Consider the following 19,628-nt stretch of genomic DNA (forward strand, 5'->3'; position numbering starts at 1 on the left):
GAGTCATCGATTCTAAAAGCGGTTATAATTCTATGGATACTACTATTATGTTGTATTGAAAACAGGAAGAATGGAAAAGGATCAGTGTAGTTGTCATTGAACTGTTGAACAGGGTTGTTTTGCTACAAGAGTATGCAACTGTTATCTGGGCTTGGTGGAGAGGGGGTTCTTCTAGGATTCTACACCTCCTTAGAGGGGTGAAGTGGTTCAGGCTTACAATGAACTCTGAGCACCACCTGAAAGAGGGGAAACTGCTGATGCTCTCGGTCCTCAGTAGAAACCCACAGAAACAATGCTAAGACATCTTTCTCTGATTATGAAAAAAGGGCGAGGAACCAAACAAAGATGCACTGGGCAGGAAGCTGATCCATTCCTGTCCCCCTGAATTTCAGAGGCAGGTGGGTCCTGCCCACCCCCCAGATCCACTTTTGAATGTGCTTTTCCACTAGCCCCTCCCACCTAGCTACCAGTAGGAAGCAGCTCTCAGCGCTGGTGTTCATGATAACAGAACCCAACAGATGAAGTTAAGAGCCTCTCATTAAACACTGCAGAATTCTAACCTTTGTAAGCTTTTCAGTCTGGGCATATTAGCGAGAGCATTTTTACAAGTGAAACTAGGTTTTGGGGGTTTTGGTGAGTTCATATTTTAAATTATGTATGAATATGAGTTCTGAAAGTACTTCTTTTTATTCTCTCTCTAAATTTTAATATTAGCTCATTTGCTGCCAAATGCAATAAAGAATTATGACAAAAAGCAAACAATACACATTTACCTAGAGTAGATAATGTATTACACATTGATTTTAATGTGCCCAGAAGGAAAATTGCATTTTATGGAAATCACCTCAAGGCTACTTGACTAGATGCCTTGATAGCCTAAGTCTTTATTATTACCATCATCTAGAACATGCCCCCCTCCAATTCCTTGCTACAAACCAGAGAACACTCTGTTTTATGACCCTTTGCCTGAAGTTGGGCACTAAAACATTACTCTCAGTTGAGGTTTGGCAAGTTTACATAATTTCTAACTATAAATCACCTGTTTCCCAGACAATTGTATACACCTTGAGAAACGTTTGATAGTTCAAAGGAACAGTAAAATTAAGTCAATCATGGGATGCCATACGATCATATGTGTTATTTTGGTCAAAATCACTGGCAAGTGTGTCTCAATTTTCAGCTTAAAACTGGGAACACTTAATGGACACCATTTTCCAGGCACAGATCAGCAGCAAAGCTGACAAATCTCTCCAGAATGATGACTGAGATGGAATGTGGGGGTCAATTATGAGGCCCCAAGGGAGCATGCAGAGCCAAACCTCAGGCCCGGAAATGCCTGGGGAGTCCTCACCACCCCTGACAAACCAGGATTTTGCTTTCCTTGCAGACAGGCATCTGGTGCTTTCCTCTTTATGGTATCAGCATTTGGTAACATTTTCATAAAGCAAAAAGTCGTCCTCAGCTAACACTCTCCACAGTATGTGATGAGTCGACATAAAAGGAACAAGGAAACACCTCAAGGAAACACCACAGATTTGCGCCAGCCCCACAAGGGTGCTGTTTACAAAAGCAAAACACAATAAATAAAAGTGCCTTCGTAGCAAACAGAGGTGTCATGCTAAGTTGCCAATTTCAATTCGCGGCAAAGCTGTCCTTAATGTCCTTACAGACGTAAGCGCAGAGCAGTGAGGGAAAAACAAACACAGGGTGACAATAAGCAGTTAATGAAAACTCTGACATATTTATTATAGGAGCTTTTAAGCACCGGTGCCACAAAATGGATTGGCTGGAGCCCCTGGCCTCGGCGAGCTCACAGTCTTCTGGGCAGAAATCCATATAGGAAGGAGTGGCCGTGCGATGGGGGGTCCCTTAACAAGTCTGGACAAGCTGCCTGGGGAAGGGGACTCCTTGAGACAGGTGCTGAACTTGGGATGAACAGGCAAGGGAGAGAAAGGGAAAGGCAGTTGGGGCCAAGGGAACCGCCACACAAAGGCCAAGGCGAGACACACCTGGGCAGGTGAAGAGCTCTAATCTGTCTGTGGAGAGTGGGGAGAGCGCAGCTGAGCTGGGGTGTGTGGGGTTGGGGGAGAGGTCAGGGGCACCTTGGGGATGGTCTTTCCAAAGAACTTCATTTTGAACCTGCAAACACTGGAGAACTCCTGCTCTCCAGTGCCCTGAGGTAGAGCTCCTCACGGTGGACCTGCCCACGAACAGGACTAACTACAGTCTAATCTTTCTTATTTGTGTCCAACCTGGTACTCAATTTCCCAACTATGGCAGGTAACTGAACCTGGTTCTCCATCTATAAAGTGGGGACAGTGACAGTATCTATATATGCAACATTTAAATCAGTTAGTACACACAATATACCAAATATATAAGTGCTTAGTAAATGTTATTCTTTTTTTTTGGAGGAAGGAGAGAGGGGGAGAGGGAGAATCTTACGCAGGCTCTACACCGAGTGCAGAGCCCGATGTGAGGCTCAGTCTCACCACCCTGAGATCATGACCTGAGCTGAAATCAAGAGTTGGATGCTTAACCGACTGAGCCACCCAGCGCCCCAATGTTAAATATTCTTATCATAGTTATTATTACTGTCAGTTATTGCTAACCACTACCCTGAAAGCAAGGGCACATCTTTTCCCATGGAGACCTTGACAGTGTTTTCACACTAGACTGTGCGAGGCTAGGGCTTTATACCTATGAGGAGAGGATGCTGCCCTAAGCCCAGTGAGACCCCCCACCATTTACATGTACCGTGCAGGCTGTATGTAGGCAGTGGGACCCTGGGGAAGTGATTTCAGTGGCGTAGGGGATGCAAATCGACTTGTGTCAAAGACTCAGCCTGGGACTAAAGGCAGTCAATTCCAGTTCTTGTAAATTAGTGAATACTCCATCAGGAAGGGAACTAAAGTGAGAGGATCAATGTTCTGGGGAGTACTGTAATTTACTAGTTGGGCAGCAATGGCATTTAGAACCAGTCCCAAACAGACCATGCGAACACAAGTAAGTAAACCAGGGTACTGAGTAGAGCAACCAGTTGACACGTGACGAGACGTAACATAAAGGGCCTCACATGGCGGCTGCCGTAAATTAAGCCTTGGTTAATGTTAGCTATTGTTATCACTACCAGGTTATGATAAGGATGATGATGTAAGTGCCATGAAATCTCTATCTCAAGACTTCCTCTGTGATCATTGTTTTGCAATACATCTATCAAATCATTATGTTGTACACCTTAAACTTACACAATGTTTTATGTCAATTTTATCTCAACAGAACTGGAAAAAAGAACTTCTTCTGAGAGCTTTTGCTTTCTCCTTCAGGCAGGTTAGTTGTTCTCCACCCAAGAGCCCTGGATATTGCTTTTTTTTTTTAAGTTTTTTTTTTTTTTAAGATTTTATTTATTTATTTGACAGAGAGAGACACAGAAAGAGAGGGAACACAAGCAGGGGGAGTGGGAGAAGGAGAAGCAGGCCTCCCGCTGAGCAGAGAGCCCGATGTGGGGCTCGATCCCAGGACCCTGGGATCATGACCTGAGCTGAAGGCAGACACTCAACAACTGAGCCACCCAAGCGCCCCACTTAATGTTCTTTTATCTTGATATCACATGCTTATCTTTTTAATACAAGCACTGATGGCCAAGTTAAAAAATGAGACGTGTTTAGAGCTCACGTTTATTGTTTGCTTAAAATGCACCAGGCACTATGCTTCTGGACTTTCCCATTTTACCTCCACAACGACCATCTGAAGTATTATTATGAGTTACATTTTATGGATGAAGGGTCGGAGGTTCAGACCAACTAACTAACTTGTCCTACGCTACCCAGCAGTTACATGGTAGAAGCCAAAATTGAACTGGAGCCAGATCCTGACTGCACCCCACTCTACTGTTCCCCAAACTTGCCTGACCATCAAGAACCACGACGGCATTTTGTTAAACATGTGGATTCCAAGGTCCTGTCTCAGATCTGTAGAATCTGAATCTCTAGAGAACTGGTTGATTGGTATATTGGCAAGATCCTGAGAATCTGTATGTTTATCCTCTATGCCCCATTCCCCAGCCAGGTGATGCTTATGACAAGACACATTTGAGAAATTCTTCCCTACACACTACTTTGTTGCTCTGCTCAGAGTCACTGTGTCCTTCTTTGGGGTTCTCCTGCTAGGACTCCCCACTGTATGCCCACAGCCAGTGCTCATGAGGGTGCACTCGCGAGAACGCAGGCTGATTTGTTTGAACACCGCAGACATCCTGGAAAGTTCTATTGATGGGGCCAGGTTGCTGAGGCTTTGGGCAGAAATACCCCTCAGGGGTCAATTCATGAGAAGCCAGGTAAGACTTGAGCCAGGCTGGCAGCCAGGATTTCTTTTGCTCTGTCATCCAGTTATGTTACACAGCAGGTCATGGGTCTGCGATTGTCTTCTCGGTCATGACTACCCCTTGGCACACCAAGTCCCAGGCTGATGGCAGTGATAATTCTAAGCTGGAATTTCCTTTCCTATGTGGCTCACTGGATTAGCTGAATCCCCATTCGCAATTTCTCCCCTGAACTGAAGTATATTATATCGTACATGTTATGACTCTTGGCAGCTCTAAAGAAGACTGTGAAATCTGAACAGGAAATCTTTGGACCTTTGGAACAGACAATATTACCTCCCCAGAGCTCCATGAGGGAGTGTGCTTCTCCTAGACTGGAACAGTAAATCACAGGGCACATCACAGGGAGATAATTTAAACAAGCAAACAAAAAGAACCATGAAATAATGCGGGTGGTTTCAAACACCTTCTAATGCTAAAAAAGCTGCTTTACAGACAATATATAGCAATTTGGAAGAGAAACCAGCATCAGGAAAAGCCCCACGTGGCTGAAATAAATCTGCAGTGGTCATATTTTGCTGTAAATATATTTTGACAGTAGCTGGGCCTCAAGGTAAGAATCAATGGTGCAGGGAAAGATCTTAAAGACCTTCTTTTCTCACAGGACAGCCCCTGGCTTTGTGGGCCCAATGCGGGAAGTTTCCTGATAATAACTTCAAGCTTCACATACTCCTTTCCTGTCTGGCAGTGGTCTCCTTGGTGAGCTTTTTTTTTTTTTTAAAACCATCCTCCTGACACAAGCTTACGCACGTACTGAGGACATCTGCTTGTAATTAAAGGCAGATACTAGGGCCTGGCGTTTCCCACGTAGTCCTCTGGGTGATAAAGCCAGTTAAAGGTGCCGTGATTGAAGAACACGTCGGTGGTGGGTTGTTGTTGTTGTTGTTGTTGTTGTTGCTGTTTCTAAGAACTAAAAGGAGCAATTAATATGAATGCTGGCTCTCGGCTGGCTTGCATCTTCCTTCGGCAAAGCTTCCCAGCAATTTCTCTGGCTTTCCCTTCCAACTGCTACAAGAACAGTTAAACACCCTGCCCAGCTAGCCGCTCCTAAAGCTGCTTTTCATTAATGGAAACAGCAGGGGTGTCAACACCAGGCGATGGGCAGGAAGCCAGCCCTTGTGCCATGTGATGGTCAGAGCGCAGAGCAGGCACAGCCAATGCTAAGAAGAGCAACCAGAATCCCAGGTTGGCTCTAGGCCAAGATCAATTCTAGGTAGGCCAGTCGGAGACATGGGGCTGAGAACAGAGGGATAGATAAAGAGAGTAGGTCAGACTGGGGCATAGGGAGAAGGGCAGAAGTGTCTCTTCCCTTATAATGTTGTTTTAGATGTTTTTAATACCTGTGAATCCACTCATTACAGCAGTAGAGTCAGAATGATTTAATAAAGCCCAAAGCTCAGACGGTGACTCACAGATGGTGCGCTGGAGTTGGCACCTCTTCTCAACTTTGTATTCAACGTCATCACGTCATCAACTTGAAATCAGCCAGAGTGGGATTATTTACACAATAAAAGCTTCTTACACAAAGCTACAAATCAAGGCTCTCTGCCATCTAATCCTATGGAAATTCCATCCACCTTCCCAGATCAGTTTGAGTGTATTCTCCTCCATCAGTGTTTATTTTCTCCCAACTGGAATCCATCTCTCCATCCTTTGTGTTTTTACAACACTTAAAAACAACAACAACAACAACAACACCTGGACCATGGCACTGTTTCCTGCTTACCATCTTAGTTATCTGACTTGTGCAGCGAATGATAAACTCCTTGCAGCTTGAAGGCAAGGACCATGTCTCATTCTCCTTTGGATTCGCCATCACATTAGCACAGTTCCCTAAATATATAGTGAGTGCCCCATACATATTCATGAAGTTACCGAATATCTCAGCAGGAACTCTTCCAACAAGGAAAGTTGGGAGGCATCTTGACTTTACTTATATTATTACTTTGAATTTGTCAGACATCTTGTGGCCCCTGGAGTCTGAATTTGCATAAAAGAAACACGTTACTAGATCCTGTGACGAATGTCCTCCTGGGACCGTGAATGCTCAAACTTGAGGCAGCGTCTGCAAAGTTTTAACCCATTTTCATGGTACCTAACTCCTTAACAGTGTTCAGTGAGGGGAAAAAAAGAATGAAAATAAGACTGTTTAATTTTCTCACCTCCCTTCTGTCACCTGGATGGTGAATTTGCCTGGTTTTGCTTACAGCAGTAAGCCGGTCTTTTGATGATATGGTATACAGTACTTTTTGCCCATTTATGAGGCTGAGACTGGTAGTAGTGACTCTGAAGTCCTGGGAATTGATTGTTCTGGCAAATTTATGGATCTTCTTGTTTAGACCGGTTACTGTTTCAGAAGCAGAGCATGATAAGGGTGTCCTAAGAAAGCATATACATTGCCAGAGGTTTTAAGGCGTATTTTCCCCTCTCTGGACAAAGGCATCTCTCATAAACAGGTTGGTCTGGGTTCTTGCTTTCCAAGTTCTACTCGTCAATTTCCATGTGACATTTCTTGAACAAAATCCTATTCCCTTGAGAAGTAGGTATTTGTGAGCTAGAGAAAGCGATCTGCAGTTAGAACTGCAGTGCGGGACCTCTTACTGATGTGCCCTGTGCTGTCCTAGACGCTGGGGATACCGTGGTGAAGAGAACAGAGAGAATTCTGCCTCTTGGGGCCCATGTTCTAGCGCGTGCAGGGGAAGACAGTAAACAGATAAACAAATAGATAATGCCAGGGAGCAGGGTGGGGTAGCAAGATGTGGCGAGAGTGGCTATCACAGACTTGAAAAGCAGCGTGGAAGAATATGGGCTCTGAGATGGATTGAGCAAGGAGGCCAGTGTGGCAGTGGAGAGAGGGAGTGAGGAGAAGAAGGATTTGAGGCTGCAGAAGGGCCAGGAGTCAGATCTTGCACAGTTTGCAGACCAGGGTAAGGACATAACGGCTCACCATGTCAGTTTCCATGATAGGAACCCCAGTGAGCTGGAGCTGCTACCGCTGTCAGACCTGTCCCATTATGGTGTGTCCTCCCCACTTGAATCCCTTACTGTAATGGCTTGGAATTGGGAGGTGTTGGCATTCGGTTCTGAGACTATTTGGTGGATGGCTTTAATTCATTAATTACCCTTATCGCGCTGTACTTGACCTGGGTTACAGACATAAACCAGAGGGTCTTTTTGTTGTTGTTGTTCAGGATATATTTATTGAGCACCTATTATGCACACAAGGCACTATGCTGGGCACTGGGATATGGTGGTGAACAGACTAACACGGGCCTCAAGGTTCATTTCTCTCTATTAACCTAAATGGGTCCTTAGCCCCAGATCAATGCATCTGTTTGCCATCTGGAACATTCTTTTTTTTTTTTTTAAGATTTTATTTATTTATTTCACAGAGAGAGACACAGTGAGAGAGAGAACACAAGCAGGGGGAGTGGGAGAGGGAGAAGCAGGGTCTCCGCCGAGCAGGGAGCCCGATGCGGGGCTCGATCCCAGGACCCTGGGATCATGACCTGAGCCGAAGGCAGACGCTTAACGACTGAGCCACCCAGGCGCCCCCGTCTGGAACATTCTTAATCCTAGGTCTTTGCTCACCTTCTATCATTCTTCTCGCTTTCTTCAGAATGGGGAGGAGATCCGGGGTAATTTCCATTTTTAGAGTGGGGATAATAATTCAGGAAATAATGTACATCTGTTGCTTAACAGAATGTCTGGTACATAGTAAATATGTAAGTATTAGTAATTATGTACTACTGAGTATTTATTATTGTGATTGCCTCTCAATTGATGATATTTATTATTTTTGCTACTTATCTGATAGTTACATATGTCCTATACTGTATCTTGCACTGTTTAGTTTGCATGTGTTTATATTCTTGCCCCCTCAACTAGATCACAAGTCCCTTGAAAGTTGAAACCACATTTTATCCTTTCTAACCCTGCACACAGTAGGCCCTCAATAAATATCTGTAGTATGATGCCTACCTGGCCTTTTATTCTAACAACCCCTCCTTTTGATGTGTACCTATCAGATTTTAGGTATGTTAGTTAACAAAGAGTCTTAGTGGAACGTCATGTACATCTTATAGACATATTTGTTGCATTTGTATATAGTAAAAAAACAAAAACAAAACAACCCAGAAAACTTTGACATAGCTTCGCTCAGATACTTGATTGAAAATGTTTAGATTCATTTTCTGAAGGCCAGTTTTGGAAAGAAATGGTTGGAACTCTGCTCTGTGGCTAACATGGGACCAGTTCCAAGAATTATTTTGCAGTGGAAAATGGAAGCTCTACCAAAAAGTGAATGGAGATGGATAAGGTGACAATCCACCATAGACACGTACCTTGGCAGCAAGGTACCTGATGTTTAGTTTTTTGCACTTTGTCCTTTTCCTTGTGCCTTCTGTTGTTCTTGGCTCCACTGAGAGGCAAGCTTTATGGGCGCTGAAGCTTACCTCTAAATCTAACTTTAGTTAGAGTTTCAAAATGGACCATTTAAATAGAGTCAAAACAGTCAATCAAATCACAACATCAATTTAAAGTGGAAAATTATACTGGGTGTGAAAAAAATTTTTATGACACTTTTCTGGAAGGAATATGTTTACGCTGAAAAGTAGCTACATTTCTTTGTAGCTCTAGGGCAGGCAAAGTCTTACAAGTCTAGAATATAAATTTTGTTTCTTTGAATTATGTTTAATGTGATGATGATATGACATAAGGAAAAGAAATCAAAAGTCTTATTGATAATCCACATGTGCCCCCTGCTCTGGCCATAGATGCCTTGCACAGTGTGTCTTTGTGTCAGCCCAAAGGGGCACCCTGCCCATAGGCTTTCTGGCGGGACAGGGACACTGTATGGCTTTAAGTGTTCCCTGATCGAATGTGGGAAAAGCAGCAGCTAGCCAAATTCTGAACAGAGTTTTTATTGTGCTGTGGCCAGGAGGTGAGGGGGTGGGAGAAGGACACAACTTCTGCCCCGCTCTACTTTCTGGTGGATATAAGTTAAAGGGACTGAGAGGGACACCTTTGGGTAGATGGGGCAAAGGAAGATCGGGGACTTTATAGAGTTCAAGTTTAGGATCTGCAGCAAATGCAAAAAGTACACATATATTTATACTACTCAATTTACATTTACATGTAGTTTACATTTATATTTAGCGAATGTCCTAGCAGAGCTGGTGCAACTTAAGAGCAACCAAAGTAACATATATGAACACTGAGATCCCAACCAAGTCTTATTTTACCAGCCCCCCGACCCTAAATTACAAAATCTGAATTGCCTAGTTTCTTTTCAATGGAAGGAGTATGTAGGGAAAAGGGATCTATAGAAGCTAGAAATGGTGGGGCCACCAACATCATTTCAAATGAAGACCCCCACTGGATGTTTCTCTTTCCTAAAGAATAACATCAAAAAATAAAAAACTCCTCTGGAAATGATACTCTATTTTTGGGTTCCTAGGAGTTGTCCTCCCAGAATCTTCTTTCTTATTCTTGGATCTTTTAAGCCCTGCCTGAATGACTGACTCTACTTCCAAGTTTCTTCTCCTTTGAATCCACTTCAGCTGTATTTCTAACCCTTTCCCTCCACTAAACCTGCTCTTATCAAATCTAAAGGTCTCTTCTCAGTCCTTAGATTACTCAATTTTTCAGATGCATTTGACTTAGTAAGATCATTGCCTTTTAAAGATATGCTCTTTGCCTAGCTTTCGTGATGCCACATTTGCTCCTTTTCCCTTTTATTTCACCGGCGGGCTCTTTCTTGGTCCCCTTTGTTGGCTTCTCTTCCGCTGTTTAACCCCTAAATATTACAGTGTTTGCTGTATTACAGACTCTTTGCTTCCACAGCCTTTTTTTTCCCCCTGCAAGAGAAATCTCATCAAGTCTCATGGTTTTAAACATTGTCTATATGCTGATGGTTCCATGATGGTTTCTATCTTCGGCCTTAGCCTCTCCACTGAACTCCAGACTCCACTCAGCCTCTTTGGCATCTTCACTAGATTGTATCTCAATCAAAACACAGAACTCTTGAGTAATCCCTGACAAAACCTATCCCTTCTCAACCCTTCACTATCTCTGTAAACTATTTTCCATCTACCCTGGTACTTAAGCCAAAAACCTGCAAGTCATTTTTGTTTCTTCACTTTCCCTAACTCTTACCCCCTGATTCAACCCATCAGCAACTTATGTCCGTTCCATTTCAATCCAATTCTCTCCATCTCCTTTGCTATTTTTATAATCCAAGCTCCCAATCTCTCTTGCTTGGACTATCAGCTTCCTACCCAGTCTTCCCACCTCCCCTTTGTCACCCTTCAATTAACCACTAAAACATTTCACAGGGTGATCTTTTAAAACCATAAATCAGATCATGCTACTCTACTGTCTAAAATTCTTCAATGGTCTGGTGTGTACACACACTAAAGTCCAAACTCCGTATAATGGCCACCAAGATCCCTTATGTAGTAAACATGGCTGGTTGCCTACCCAGACTGCCTTCTCCCTTCCTCTTTCCTAACAGAACCTTCATTTTGTTCATGTAGCCCTTTCTCTCCAAGCAGCTCATGTGCTTCAAGCCAACCCAATGGCTACTCCATAAGCAGGTATAATTCAATGGAGGGTCATTCCCAACCTCTTCTGAAGTTCAAGAAAGAGGATGTGGCCCAAAGGGAATCTTACTAAGTGGGTTATAGAAAATTGAAGGGAAAAAAAGTTACAGGATGGCATAATCTCCTCGCCTTATCTGTTTGACCCGAAGCCCAAAGATGAGGCTGATACATCTAAGACAGGAAAGACAAGAAAACTCTTGGAAAATAAATTTGGAGTCACTGGATTTAGTCAATCCAAAGCCTGCTCCACCTCTGGTTTTCTAATTATAGGAATGAGTTTTCTTATTCCTTAAGTCAGTTTGAATGATGCTTCCGTCACTTGCTCCTGATCCTCACTGATACATTCCAAGAGTAGCCCCTGCTTTCCTTTTTCACTTCTTGTACCAGTGGTCTTCTTGTCATTATGCCCAAGGCCTGAAACTTGCCCAGCTTATTCAGTCCCAGTTCTTGCTGTTCCTTGCACCGAAATGATCTGTGTGTGACTAGCTGAGGTCTCAGCTCAAATGGTATCCTCCCAGGGATGTTTTCTCTGACCAAATAAACTGTAAGAGGCATCCCCAGTCACTTGTGGGACAACACTGTTTTATTTTCTTCATAGCCTTTATTTATCTTTGTGTTATTTTATTCATTTGTATTCTTTGATTATTTTCCTATCTTTTCTCCATGAGAATATAAGGCCTGAAAAAGCAAGAATCTACTTTCCTGGCACAAAGTAAGCATTCTATAAATATTTGTTGAATGGATAAATACATGGATGAAGCCCTTGGCCCTGTAATAATGGGGACTTTATCTACTTCCTGCTTGTTACCATATCTGCAACAAATTTAAAAGCTGTAGGCTATGTGTTCTAGAGATGCACCTATAGATATTTTCCTGGAAACCCTATGACAATTTTTTAAAATTCGCAACAAATAAGTGGTTGCTAATTTTCTTAGCTGGGCATAGAGGGCTGTGAGGCAAGCAGAAGCTTTGAATGCAAATAGTTGGCAATCTAAAGAGTAGCTAATATCTTTTCCCTATCTCCAGCAATGGAATCATGACTGTTTTCTTGGACTGTTAGGCTTAAAACTTTGGACTTGTCTACAATTCCTCCTTTTCCTACTAGTTGTCAGAACACACAACTGGTTCTTTACTTTATGGATTTCCTAGGCTCCTCCCTTCCTCTCTTTCCCACTTAGCACTTCCCTTTACCCATGCCTTACTCCAAAGCCTTGTGTTATCTCCGCCTGGATCAGGGATTCCAGTCCATTCTTTGTACTCTTGCTGGATTAATCTTCCTAAAATACCATTTGCATTCTGCCATGCCCCTGCTTATAGACTCAACCAGTACCCTCTGGCTTGCTGGATGAAGTCCAAGTTCTTCAGTTCAGCACTTAAAGCATATCTTCAGAAGCACTGCTTTACTCCTCCAACTTCTTTCTCACAACTTGCCAATGCAAACACAGGCCTCAGACAAGATAGCATCCTTACAATCATCAGCCTGTGTCCTCTTTTCTATCTTCTTAACTTTTTTCTCTTTATTTTCTTCTGCTGAACGTTTCCATCCTTCCCTCCCCAAGCAAAATCTCCAACTCCCTGCAGAACACCCCTCCTTCCTAAAACCTCTCATAATTGGCTTAATTATGACAATTGTTAACATTTCACCCCTCCTCTTGAACTGGCCACTGAAGTTCTCCATCAGTAATTTTTCTTGAAAAGATCGCTGAGGAGGAACATGGGATGCAAACTATTTGTATACAGTTACTATCATTAGGTTGATCTCTCCAAACAGGAAAATATGACCCCAGTGTATGCAATAAATGGGTAGCATAACAGTGTTAGAGGACACAGACTTCCAGAAAAGTTCCTTAAGTCACATCAGAATGTGGACTATTTGGAATACTTATTTCCAATAATTAGAATCTACCTGAGGCTTCTAGGAAATAATTTACATTGTTTTCCCTCTTTGGACACTTTCTTACAGTAGATTGGCACAAATCAGTATGTTTTAGAAATATTAAAAGTTAAAGCCACGTAATTTTCTTTAATTAAAACCCACTAAGTCTATGATTATTTTTTTCAAATTTCTACTTCTAGAGTGTAGTTTTAGCAGGTAACCTCCTGTTTCTTCCGTTTAACCACAATATCTATTTATTATTCAGAGCAGTGGCATGTATAATGGATGATATGTCCATATTTCTGAAAAGGTCTTCTCTAAACCCATTTCTTGATAATCACAAATATTGAGATGACAAACTGATTATGCACAATCATTTCAGCCAAGTCATTGCCTAAGTGCCTAGCTCTTTGCTAGGTTCTATGGGCTAAGGAAAAGTAGTTGAAGATATGACTCCTGGGCTTAGTACAGTCTAGATGGGGAGTAGAACTAACAGAGCAGATACAACAGAGGTCAATGTTTAGAACTTGTTGATGCACAAGGAGTTTGAGAAATAGGAGAGCAGCATAATCAGGAGCAACTTGATAACTGTTAATGTAAGTGATGGGACTGAAATTGATTTTGAAGGCTTGTAGAATGGAAGATACAGACAGAAGGGCAGGTGAGGGAAATAACATGCCCCAGGGCAATGATAATTGGGCAAGACTGGCTTGTAGGTGCATTGCTAGGAACAGGTATGACCATAATGACAGGGGATGTGTCTGGGAGGAGATGGAGGAAAAGTTGGATATTCAGTATGGAGTCAGATAGCCTCAAAACACAGACTTGAAGAATCGGCAAATTCTTGAGCTAGTGTGGTCGACAAAAGGGCTGTTTTAGGAAGCAGAGCTCCTCAGCTGCATGCCTGAGGGATTGAGGAATTTAAGGGGCTCTTGCAATGGCCCCGGAATGACCTCTGGGAGTACTAAGATCATATCCATTATTTTCTATTGTTCCTACTTGACAAAAGCCACATGACTTGATTTCAATGTGAAAGTTTCCTTTTCGACATCTCCTGCCAAGTCTCCTAAGAACCACCCCCCTTGCTTCCTTCCTCCAGTGGATGATGACTCCCTCTTCAGTACCACTTTCATCCTCATGATCGCAAGTGTTAAAACACACAGATGATCATAAATTTGTGTCTCCTGAAACATCAAACCAGAAGTGTCCAAAAATTAACAAAAATGTTAATTTCTTGTTGAGAAATAAAAGTAAAATGTTATAAATTTCTACTGAATGTTCCCCACCTCCCTGCAAAGTGTGCTGTGTCAAATTCCCCCATCCTCTTGAGTTGGGGCTCCTTCAATGCCATGTTGGGAAGGTTCTAGAAAAGGTTGGACACTTCTGCATAATAGATTAATCTCATTCTGATATTAAGGACTCAGTCTGTTCATTTTAAGGTAGGGCTGCTCTGACAAAAGAGGGAGTAGAAGGCCCAAGTCTCCCCTCAAGGTAGCGTTTATTTGCTTCCTCTGAAGAAACTTATGGGAAAAGCTTAAAAATTAAAAAATGAAACAAAATATCTGATTCAAGTTATAATATTTCAGAGGTTATCTGTACAAAAACCTGAAAATTTATGAGGTAATTATGACAGCAGAATAAAGCACTATTTCTACTTATTCATTAAATCGATAAATAATAACCGATAACTTATGAAACCTGCTATCTGACTGCTATGACCGAGAGCACTAAGGACACAAGTCTGACATATCTCTGCCCTCAAGAAGGTTACATTCTATGGCCACCCCATCTCAATAGTATCAATCTGGTTAAAAATGCTCAAGACAATATCTGCCTTGTGACTTCTCGAAAGTAACCTAATATCTTTATTGAGCAGAGAAATGAGATTATGATGATGAAAAAACCAGGGAATGAATAACCAAAATCTTAGTTAGATCTCCTTTACTTATAGAACTCAGTATTCAACCAACACAGCCATAAGTTGGATATAAAAACAGTTTCCAGGGAATAGGTGATGTATTAACTTAAGTAAATGTCAGAAGTGACAGCATCACGTACTGAATGCATATTTCTAACAAAGGTTCAAATTTACATGGTGGGTTATTTATGCCTCCTCTACTCGTCTCTCGGTGAACAGCGGTGCATCAGTGTATGTGCACAAAAATATCCTTATTTTCTCCCTAGCATTTTTTGCTGTGGGGTTTAAAAATCTTAAGGGCATATTCTTGTAAACTGCCCAGGGGTGGATTTCATGCGAAGCAGGTATGAATTTTCTGCAAAGTCATCAGGGTATAAAGAATGCCACATTATTGTACTTCTCTAAAACTGACTTGAGTCTGACTCTGAGCATCCCCAACTCTTACCAAGTCGGTGGGATATTCAATTCAATTCCCCACTCCTGGGTCCAAGGAAGGTCTTTGGAAATCTTACTCAGAGATAAACATTTACAAAACCAAAATCCATGGTCTTTCTCTTTCTTCTCCTCAGGTCCCAACTCTCCTTAACTCCAAAGATGCTCCCCTCTCTCCCCAATATTTGTAAACAAACCTAGGAAGAAAAGTCCTGTTCTAGAGTTGCAAATTCTCTGGAGCCAAGAGAATATGAAGACTTGGCTGTCTTTTGGAATGGGAGCTGGAATAAAACACAAATCAATGCATCAAGAAATGTTCCTGTCACTTTGAAACGTTAAGTGGCCGGTGTTCACCTTTCATTCTTACTAAATGACTCAGAAGTGTTGAAAGGCTGCGATTTTGAGTCATTATTTCCTTGGAATTGTAACCTAGAATAGAGTAGTAATTTGTGCTTCGTGCAAAACTGTTCTCTATATCTTAGAGACATACATCACTAGTATGGTTTTTCCATTCTTCCCATTATTATTCCTCATTAGTTAATACTGCCTAATAGAATCACCATCTGACATTGCACTATTAAGGCAAAGTCCTTACAAATTCTTGGTCTCTATCCAAGGAATGTTTAAAAAATTGTTGAAAATCAAAGTTCCAGGAAAGAGTTTTATCTGTGGGGCTGTGTCTTGTGAAGGAACCAAAGAACAGCTAACAGTTGTGAGGAGTTGCCAATACTAATCCCCCATGTGTGGCAAATCACCTATCATTGTGAAAATTATTAATGTTATGACAAAATTAAATGGTTTTCCTAGCAGGCTTACTGGCAAAACATTTCTAAGAAATATTATGCTTGTAATTCTAGGTCAAACCAATGACACAGCTCATCTTCCCAGAGACTTAAGTGAAATGCCTACTTTTTTGAGTTTCTGTAAATCATAATACTATGGGAAGCCCACACTGATGATGTCTTTGCTCCAAAACTATTTTTACAATGGGACTTGGGGGCATTCATTCATCACTGACACAGAAGAGTTAATTCTGTATGTGTTCCAGACTTTCTTTTTGGAAATTAAATAACCTAAATTTGATGATTTTCAATCAGCCTATCCTAAGGGAAGCAGATAAACCACTGTTTCTCTGGTATTTCAGAAATAGCCATATTAAAACCAATATACTAAGAATCTATAGACTCATTACCACTATTTGTGAATCTTAGTGAAGCATTCATGTTTTCATTCCATGTTTTCCCATTCCTGTTGCTTCCTTTACCTTTCTTATCTCTACCTTACCTCTAGCTCTTTGGTTTTTCATCATTCAGGATAATAATTTCTCATGACACCTAAGTACAAAATTTCCTTCTCCAACCAAAATATCAAAATAATAAAAAATAAATGATGTCTTTGCTGTATTTCACCTCCCTGGATTAGAACTTGGGCATTTTGAAAATTTTTAATTCACAACAGGCAGAAATGGGGCCATTATGTGGCTTCACTCTGCCCAGTGCCATGGGCACATAGATATTTAATATGGAACACTTCATACTATCTGTCATTTAATAACGACTTTCCATGGGCCAAGTATCATGTTAAGCAGTTTACCAAAATGATCTCATTTAATTCCTGAGAAAATCTCATGACACTATTATGCAAGTACACTTATCACCATCATTTTAAAGACATGACTAATGAGCACAGAGAAGGTAAGTAACTCACCCCAAGTCACAAGGTGCTAAGCAATGGAACTGAGATTTTAAGCCAGGCAGGGGCTCTAGAGCTCATATGCTTAAACCGTCCAGTCTAGTGGGTATTTCTTTGAGTGTTTCTATCTGTGGATCCTTTCACTTGAGTCATCTTTGGAATTCAACAAACAAAATGCAAATGAAAGTAACAAAGAAAAATAAAATCATTGAAAACTAGAATTGTTAAACAGGCCATTTTTATAGATTTTATAGATAAAATAATTTTACAGATAAAATAATTGGGTCCCTGAGTGGTTAAGGGACTGATCAAAACTAGACAACTAATTAGTTGAATTGAAAATATAATCTAGGTCTCCAGCCTTGTCTGGAAGGTCTCTTTCTACTGTGCCATGTACTTGCTCTTCCTCCTTTCTTCTTTTCTTCCCTGACGCCTTATCTATCATTCCTCCGCCATGTTATTCCTCTATTATTCTAGGCAAGGCTCAGGGCATTAAGATGTTTGAAATCATAAAGACAGAGTCTGAGTGATAAATAATAGTGCAGGATTAAACTGGCATATACTTTATATATTCCTTTTGATGATGCTTTATCTCTACTTAAAAGGTGTCCCAGGTTCTATGATAGATAACATTTTAATGAGAAGTAAAAAATAGAGAAACAGATTCAAATACACATATATATTGGACTAACTGGTTAAATGAGATTTTTTTCACTGTTCTGATACAGCCTTAATCTGGGCATTATGAAATTGCATGTGTGTGTGTGGCGGGGAGGATAGAGGTTGAGAAGGTGGAAGATAGTTATGTAATAGGGACAGGAATGAACTTCAAAAAAAAAAAAAGAATGAATTTCAAAGTTGTTAAAAAGATGCTGGCAATGAGTACCTCTTGACAAGCAGATGAACAAAATGGTAAATTGCGTAGAATTTCTAGTATTTGCTATAGAATGGGGACTTATGAATATAAGGTCAAATTTTAAAATATTTAAAAATTCTAGCAGATGTTAAAAGGCAATGTTAAATGTTACATGTTAAAAAATGTTTAGAGGCAAAAAAAAAAAATAATTTGACATTGATTCATTTCAAATGAATGATGTCCTGACCCCTTGTTTCTGGGAGCTTTTGAGGTTGCAAAAACCAGTACCGAAGCTGGGTAAGCAACACTCTTATTTACTTGTTCTTTTAAAATACTGTGCATGGTCTCTTTAGTTCTAGGTGAGGGCTGGCATGCATCTTTTCAAGCTTTCTACTGTAAGGAAATTTTGGGGAAGTAAAATTAGGTATAATAACACTGAATTTAGGATGAGGAACATTCCCATACTAGAGTGTCAAGGCGCTACGATGTGAAAACTGCAGTTCTTGCCTTAATGAAACTCTGCCTGGGGCTGGAGTTTCCTGTAGGAAAGGAAATGATATCTTTAAAGTAGTCCTCATTGGGCGCCTGGGTGGCTCAGGTGGTTAAGTGACTGCCTTTGGCTCAGGTCATGATCCTGGAGTCCCAGGATCGAGTCCCGCATCGGGCCCCCTGTTCAGCGGGGGCTCTGCTTCTCCCTCTGACCCTCTTCCCTCTCGTGCTCTCTGTCTCTCATTCTCTCTTTCTCAAACAAATAAATAAAATCTTAAAAAAAAAAGTAGTCCTCATTGAGGGGAAAGGTCTATATTAAATAAAAGTGTTTCTCTGAATAAACTTCGAAACGATGATCTGAGATGGTAGCCTACCAAAAATACATCATTCCTCCTCTCTCTACCCCTGGCTTCTGAGAAGCTAGGGAAAAAGACCACAAAAAAATAATGACTGCAAAGTGTCTATCTATACTGCTATGCACTGATCTATAAGTCAGCAGGCTACTCATTTGTAAGGCGAGGTTGTGTTTGATTACACATGGTCATTTGAGACCGTAAAACCACCTGTGAAATTCTAGCGGCTAGCTGTGACTGCCTGCTGAAGAGCTGCTTCAAAAGAGTAACTGATTTAATACTTGGCCAGGTGTTCTCCCTAGAACTTGCTATCTATAACAGTGGATTTTCACATCAATGATAAACTTACCCGGAAGGAACCTACAGTGCATTCCCTCAATAGAAATGATCTCATCTGCTATAGATTTGCCTCTGGTTGAAGTTCCCAACTCTTTATCTATGTGAACCGTATTTTCCAACTACAGTATGAAGTCTCCCTTTTCTTCCACAATTCAGATAAATGTCAGAAAGGGCAAAACTTGCAGAGAGTGGGACATTGTTCATTCATTCAACAAGTATTTGTTGGATGCTACCAGAGGGTGTTATCCTAAATACCATGCTAGATACAGAGAAAGAGATAAATCAGATATAATCTATCAAAACTTCAAACAGCTTATAGTCTGATAGGAAAGAGGAGACAAACACAAAAATATACTATAAGCTACAACATATACATTATGTATGCAAGGTGTACATAACATGGGGCCAAAAAGAAAAACAAAAAAAAAAACCAAAATGGTTGAGAGTCTGATGAAGAAACTCAGGTATGACTATGACTGACCATGGCAATATCTTGCAGATGATGAAATTTGTACATGCAGAGCCTAAGCTTTTTATGTAACTGTATCTCTATCCTCATTCAAGTTTCAGGTTAAATGCCATCTATCCTGTGACTTCTCTATCTAAAATAGAGCCCTCCTCAATTCTGTCAGAGCATCCTGTTCTTTTACTTCTGACACTCTTATGTGATTTACAAACATGCATTTGTCT

General features: G+C 41.1%; 1 protein-coding gene across 1 annotated transcript in view; it reads right to left on the bottom strand.

The window, feature by feature from the left end:
• GHR (growth hormone receptor) overlaps nt 1-19,628 on the bottom strand; it is a 256,785-nt gene that overhangs the window by 75,046 nt on the left and 162,111 nt on the right. The gene's annotated exons all lie outside the window — the stretch shown is intronic.

This window comes from Neomonachus schauinslandi, chromosome 7, assembly GCF_002201575.2.
Source record: "Neomonachus schauinslandi chromosome 7, ASM220157v2, whole genome shotgun sequence".
Lineage (NCBI taxonomy): Eukaryota > Metazoa > Chordata > Mammalia > Carnivora > Phocidae > Neomonachus > Neomonachus schauinslandi.